Source organism: Gossypium arboreum, chromosome 10 (genome assembly GCF_025698485.1).
Source record: "Gossypium arboreum isolate Shixiya-1 chromosome 10, ASM2569848v2, whole genome shotgun sequence".
NCBI classification, from domain to species: Eukaryota; Viridiplantae; Streptophyta; class Magnoliopsida; order Malvales; family Malvaceae; genus Gossypium; species Gossypium arboreum.
In genome coordinates, this window is record NC_069079.1 from 9,771,499 (window position 1) to 9,778,346 (window position 6,848).

A 6,848-nucleotide genomic window follows, 5' to 3' on the forward strand; every position below is an offset into this window, starting at 1 on the left:
TTATTAAATCCCTAGTTAACGTTAACTGTACACATCACTTCGTAATCCATTTTTCCACAAAATTGAAACATGAAATTTGAATTTTGGGTAAAATTAGAATAAAATAACGATCTTTTACATGAAAAACACATATGAAATAGTAAAATATTAACTTAATATATTTTAACAATTCTAGATTATTTGAAAATGTGAAGTTACTCTTTTATCTATACTATTTATTTTAAATTAGTTTTAAATAATGTATTTATAATTATTGCTATTAATTTTTAATTCGTTATTTGAATTTTTAATATAATTAAAATACATTAATTTGTTTAACAGTTCAAATATAATAAACAGAAATTTTCAAAACCATATTAAAATATTTACATTTTGAGGATCAATAAATCTTTTAATAATATTAAAAATTCAAATAATATTTAAAATATTTGTTCTATTTTCAATGTACAATATAATTTTATTGTACATAATCCTTTTTAAAATAATAACTAATTAATGTTATTAAAATATATTAATTATTTTGATAATTCAACTATAGTATTAATAAAAAATTTCTATTATTAAAGCATTTATACAAACCTTGAAAATTGTTATATGATAAAATAAACTCTTTATTATTCAATTTTTATTTTAATAGTTAATAAATTGATCATAATAATATTTAAATAATATATATCTCATATGCAAAAAATAATATCAAGTAAAAGATAAAAATAAAAATATTTTTAAATGATTATAATTATAAATTAAATTATAATTATTTTAAATGTGTAATTATTATACGTTCTATCAAAATATAATTATTAAAAAGTTTATTTTATGTTAAAATTTTAATTAATAATTCTAAATTAAATATTATATTTATTTTTAAATGTGGAATTAGTAATATGATGAAAAATAAATGGTATTTTTGTCGGTTCAAAAGTTTCTTCAAATTTGTGTTTTTATATATAAATGAAAAGTAAAAATAGTCACGGGTCATTTGTCTTTGTGATAAATGACTTGATTACTATTTGATAGTAATAAACTTTTCATTAAGTAAGATGTAATGGTTACCATGAGATAAAATATGATCATATATTGGGAGAAATGATTTATCGCAAAGAGATTAAAGATATCCTAGTAACACACTAATGAGAAAGCCATAGGATGGACACTTATTAACTAGCTTTCATAATGATATGTAATTAAGGAGAGCTCGATTCACGATACTATAGTAGAATAATTTCATGATTAAATAATTTTATAATTAATAGGTAAAATGTTAGAACTTAATCATAAATTATTTAAGTACTAATTATATATATTCAATTGGTTCCCCACTAGCTTAGTTAAAACTAGAAATGAATTGCATGTAAAACCATATGAATGTAAATGAATGAAAATGATGAACATAGAGAAATGAATGGCATTCACAAATGATTGTGTTTAAAATGACTTGAGAATTAATTTAATATTTTCAAATTATTATTTAAATAATTATAATTAAATAATTAAAGTTCTAAAATCGAATTAAATTAATTTATTATTATGAATCCATTGAATAAGAAAATTAAATATATTTTATTATAGATTCTTTTACGGTAAAGTTGCCATGACTTTAATGGAATTAGAATTGGGTTGATAAAATAATTTAATTATGAAATCAATTTAGTTAATTTAATTAATTAAATGGACAATATTTATTTAGGGAAATAGAAAACAAATATTGGATTGGATTAAATTATAAAGTGTTGGGTTAAAAGTCTAGGAAACACATATAATTAAACCCAATACATTAGAGGTTCAATCTACTTCATATAACATGTGAATGACAACAACCTTAAGTGAATTTAAGAGGGTATGCGGCCCCCTCTCTCCTGGTTAGGCTAGGAAAATATTTTCTATTAAATAAATATTATTTTTTAAACCTTATTCAACCATGATTCTTCTATCTCTCTTTATACATAAGTGGGACTGGTTGATCTGAAATACACATTTCTTAATTATTGAGTTATCATTATTCTGCTAGAAAATAGTGCTAATTTATTTACTTAGAATAAATTCTATTTTCTAGGACTTAGAATAAATTCTATTTTCTGGGAATTACTATCTTTACCAGTTTCTATAATAATATTGTTTCTTGTTCTGTGTTTGGTTTGTTTTACTCAAGTCCACACTCGATTCAATTCAAGGTATGAGGAAAGCGAAGAAGACCGTTTGGTTGAAAGTCAGGATTTACATGAATCCGTCCCGTACAAAGAACATGTACTTTTGTTATGAATTTTCTTATGATGTGTAAGTATACACAGTCACAATACTAGAGTTGTCGTCTCCACATAGATTGATTTTAAAGCAATAATTTGCAAAATTAACAATCGGCAACTTAGGAAGTAAATCTGATTGAATGGAAAGGAATGTACGAAACAAGTTAAAAATAGTAACACAAATTAATAGTAGTGAGATAAAGAGTTAGAATAATTATTTCCCCCCTAATATGCAACTATTGGTAGTGATGCAGTAGCAACGCTGCGACAATATAACATTTTATTAATCCGGAATCAACAAGTTATAGGCTTCTTTTGAAGTCACTACATTCAATCTTTTAATCAATTTAACATATGTCTATGTCAAGTTAATATTAATATTACAATTGCAAGCACCGTTCCTACAAGATTATGCATGGTAACAATATATATTTATACCATTTCAAATTTAACATCAAAGAAATTAAACATGCATCCATTCAAGTTTTACGTCTATTAATCACAACATTTTCAAATTTAGTAATTAACTCAATTACCCACTAATATTGGCCAAGCAATAGCAAGCATTGAACATTAAAGTCACTTGAATGAATAAACATCAAATTGCACCAAACATCCATAGAAAAGTATCAATAATCCCATATTAGGGTTCCAAAATGATTCTAGCTAACAAATGTTTAGCCCATAATCGTCAAACTAAAAATAATCAAACAAATTTTAGTCATGGTTTCAACCAACAAAATAATGAAATAATAGATAAAGAGAAAGTTGAAGAGATGTTGAGCCGAATGTTGCTGGTTCTTCACAAGTCATTCGTGTCTCGTTCTTCCTCCTCTTCTTTGCTTCTTTTCTGGGGCTCTTGCTCTGAAATTTTCTATTTTGTTTTGTGAACACGACGGCTTCTCCTTAAAATTTGAAAAATAAAGATCTTTATATCCTTTTCAAAAATAAGATTTCCTAAGTCAACCACTTTCCTTTTCTGTTTTTGTCCTCTTGGAAGTGATTTTGGGTTTTCACACTCTTGCCTAGCCTATTTATTTTTTTTAGTTCTTGATTATTATCTGCACCTGATTAAGAAATGGGTTAAGCCCAAAAGCTTATGTGTCTCTCTTTAAGTACAATGTTTCCAACTTGTTCCCGTCAGGTTTGTTACTGTGACATTGTTGCATCCTTGGGGCTTCAGTTGGTGAAATTAAGCATATTCTTTCATTTATATTTTCAATACTCTACTAGCTACCTTCAAAGATAAAAATTCACATTTTCAGTATCTAATTTGGCAGGAATCTATTTTTAAAATAAAAGCTCCTTGAATTTCAACATTTCTTTGAATTTTCTCTTTGTTTTGGGTTATCGAGGGCTCATCTTCAGCTTTAGAATCCTTAATCTCCAATGTCCTCCAATTTTTTAAGGTGACGGCTTTGCAATGTTCTTTACCCACATTCTTCGGATTTTATGCATCACTTGGTAAAATGCCTTGAGGTCTACTTCTAAGCTCATTAGTTAACTGCTCAACTTGATTCTCTAAATTTTTCAAAGTCACATAATTTTTTGCCATGTATGTATTTAACAACATTTCAAGATTATTAGAGGACTCGGCTGGTGGGGATCTTTGAACTTGTTTAGAATATCTCGGAGGATAATTTGGTCAAGACGACATAGAAGAGTTGCTATGACTAACCCCTTGTTTACCCCATGAAAAATTTGGATAATGCCTCCACAAAGGATTGTAAGAATTCGATTGTGGAGCATTCCTATTCTACTTTCCCATGTAATAAATCGATGTCAGATTAGATAGACAATTGTCAAAACCATGACCATCACCATTATATACACAAGAGCCATTTTCAAATTAATCCAAAGGTTGTCCCTTCGAGTTACCCTTGGGTAGATTCATGTTCATGTTTTTAAGTCTAGCCAAAATAAAAGTTATTTGGGATGCCAAATATGTAAGGGCGTCGACTTCGTGAACTCCAACCACTCTTTTTTCGAAAGATGCTTTAGTAGTCGACCATTGATAGTTATTGCTAGATAGATGTGTGCATGGGCCGGGCTACCCGGCTTGGCCCGAAGGCCCGCCCAAAATATGGGAAGGTTTGGGAAAAATATAGGCCTGAAAAATGGGCTTGGGTAAAAAAATAAGGCTCGTTTAAAAAATGGTAGGGCCTCAGGTAAGGCATTTTTGGCCGAGGCCCGGCCTGAATTTACTAAATAAAAAAAATCTATTTTTTTAAATATTATTTTCTTATTATTTTCTTCCTATTTTGCTACTATTTTACTATTATGTTACTACTATTTTATTGTTATTGTTTGGATATTATATAAAACTTATTTATTGTTAAATTTTTATTATTTTAAAGACATTTGCTAATTTTGTTATTATTTTAGAGGCATTTTCTTGTTAAATTGCATCTGCTTTTAGTGTTATTTAAGTATACATATTTTTAAAATTTATTTTCAATTTGTTGAGAAATATTTATTTTGATGTTTTTAGTTTTTTGATGGTTTATATATATTTTAAAATTATATAAAAATAATATAAAAATTAATATAGGCTTGACGAATTGGGCTTAGGTTTTAACATTTTTATTCGGGCCGGGCTTGGGCAAAATTTTAGGCCCATTTTTTGGGCCGGGCTGGGCCGAGCCTGGGCCTAGCAACAGGGCCTAAATTTTTAGTTAGGCCCGGCCCGAACCCAGCCCATGCACACCTCTATTGCTAGATATCTTTTCGAGAATTTTGTATGCTTCATTATAGAATTTAGCAAGAAGAGTTTCATTTGCTGAAGCATCTACAATCATTCTAGTATGAGCCTTAAGACCATTGTAGAAAGTCTCTAATTGAATGCAGTGAGGAATGCCATAATTAGGACACTTTCGCAATAACTCCTTGAACTGCTCCCATGGCTCATATAGAGATTCTTCATCAAGTTGATAAAATAAGGTAATTTCATTACAAAGCCTGACATTCTTACTAAGAGGAAAATACTTCATCAAGAATTGTTCAACCAATTCTTGTCATGTAGTTATGGAATTAAACAATAGGGAATTCAATCATACTCATGCTTTATCCCACAAGGAGTATAGAAATAATTTTAGTCGCAAGGCATCCTCTGTAACTCCAACCAATTTAAACTAGTCACTAACTTTCATGAATAAATGAAGGTGAATGTGTGAATCATTAGTAGGCATCCCACTAAATTAAACTATCGTTTGCAGCATTTGAAACATGATTGACTTCAGTTTGAATTGAGGTGCCTCAATTTTGGGTCTCACAATACCTGGATTGAGTCGTTGAAGAGAGAAACAACATATTCTCAAATGGCACAGTCTTTGTCATCAGCAACAATGACAGTGTTTTGAGCATTATTTGCAAGTGCTCCCTTATGAACTTGTTGTGGAGAATCCATTACTACTACTTGTCTCTAAGTTACTTGTTCTCTTCTCCTCATTTAAAAAGTACGCTCAATTTTAGGATCAAACGAAAGTAATTCAAGATCGTGGTCCTTGTTCATAAACAGTTATCACCTAAATAATCATGAAAATTAATAAAGTAAGAACAAAAGAAAACTAAACCAAATTGCAAGATAATTAATTTCACAAATAACGAAAAAATCAATCCCAACAACGACAGAATAAAACTTGTCACGAATTTTCTTATGATGTGCAAGTGTACACAATCGCTAGCAAGTAATATAGTAGTAATACTAGAGTTATCGTCTCTACATGAACTAATTTTAAAATAATAATTTGCAAAATTAGCAATCGGCAACTTAGGAAGTAAGTCTAAAAAAAATTTGATTAAATGCAAAGAAATATACGAAACAAGTTAAAAACAGTAACAAAAATTAATAGCAATGAGATAAAGATCTAGAATAATTATTTTTCCCGTAATATGCAACTATTGGTAGCGATGCTATTGTTGGAAAATATGGACACCACATATATAATAAAAGTAATTACATGTTATTATTTGCTATCATGATAGGTTAGCCCAAATTAAAACTGATCTAATTTGGTTAGAGTTTTATTAGACTTTAATTATTAAATAAAGTATGGGTCATATATGTGTAGATACTCTAGCAATTGAGTTCTAATCAAATTCTAATTAATGATGAGCTAATTAAGAATTAGAACTAATAAGCCAAGGTTATAAATATTAGGGTTATGGACCCCAAATTATACACAAGATATATTTTCTAATATCTCATCCTTAAGAAAGAGAAAGCAAATATTTTTTAATTTTTTTGTGTGCTAATTTGGGAAATCAAATCCTTAAGATCCGAAAAAAACTTCAAGAAATTCATGGATTCAGGTATGCTTCCGCATTTAGTTTTATTCTTGTTTTGTTCTTGATGATTTGACATGATAAGTCTTGATTTATAATTTATTAAGTTTTATATCATATCTTAATTAATAATTCTAACAAGTGGTATCAGAGCCTCGTCATATCAAATAATTGGGAATTGATTAAGGTTATTTATTTGAATGATTGATTCATGAAATTTCACGGGTTTTATCTTTCGGATATATATGTTGATCTTTGAAGATTTATATTAAAGTATTTTTTTAGATATTGATTATCTTGAATTCATATTAAAATTTT

At 28.2% G+C, this 6,848-nt stretch overlaps 1 non-coding gene across 1 annotated transcript; it reads left to right on the forward strand.

The window, feature by feature from the left end:
- The first annotated feature begins 5,099 nt into the window (after positions 1–5,099).
- LOC128283056 (small nucleolar RNA R71) lies at positions 5,100–5,206 on the forward strand. The gene has a single exon (XR_008273397.1). It is a non-coding gene; the product is annotated as a small nucleolar RNA R71 (small nucleolar RNA).
- The last annotated feature ends 1,642 nt before the right edge of the window (positions 5,207–6,848 follow it).